Genomic DNA, 296 nt, shown 5'->3' on the forward strand with positions numbered 1-296 from the left:
CTGGAGGGAGCTTCTGGGGCTCAAGAAGCAGCAGAGCTCGAAAGCCGAGGAGCCTAGGAACCCTAGCCCTAGATCTATCAAGAATCTTCTCAATCGAAACCCTAGATCGTCGGAGCCTTCCCTGAGTCTTCCTCTGCTACGAGACTCTGATTCCGATTCGCTCTCTCTCTCATCATCCCGCCTTTCTCTCTCATCCACGTCATCATCATCGGATTCCTGCGATCTCCCGCGCCTTTCTCTAGATTCCGACAAGCCAGGTCAGATCCCGGCCCGATCTAGCCTGAATCGCACCGGCG

The 296-nt window shown here is 55.4% G+C and overlaps 1 pseudogene; it reads left to right on the plus strand.

Annotated features, from left to right (window-relative positions):
- Positions 1-296, plus strand: part of LOC109845344 — a 1297-nt pseudogene that overhangs the window by 507 nt on the left and 494 nt on the right.

The sequence above is a fragment of the Asparagus officinalis genome, chromosome 6 (assembly GCF_001876935.1).
Source record: "Asparagus officinalis chromosome 6, Aspof.V1, whole genome shotgun sequence".
NCBI lineage: Eukaryota > Viridiplantae > Streptophyta > Magnoliopsida > Asparagales > Asparagaceae > Asparagus > Asparagus officinalis.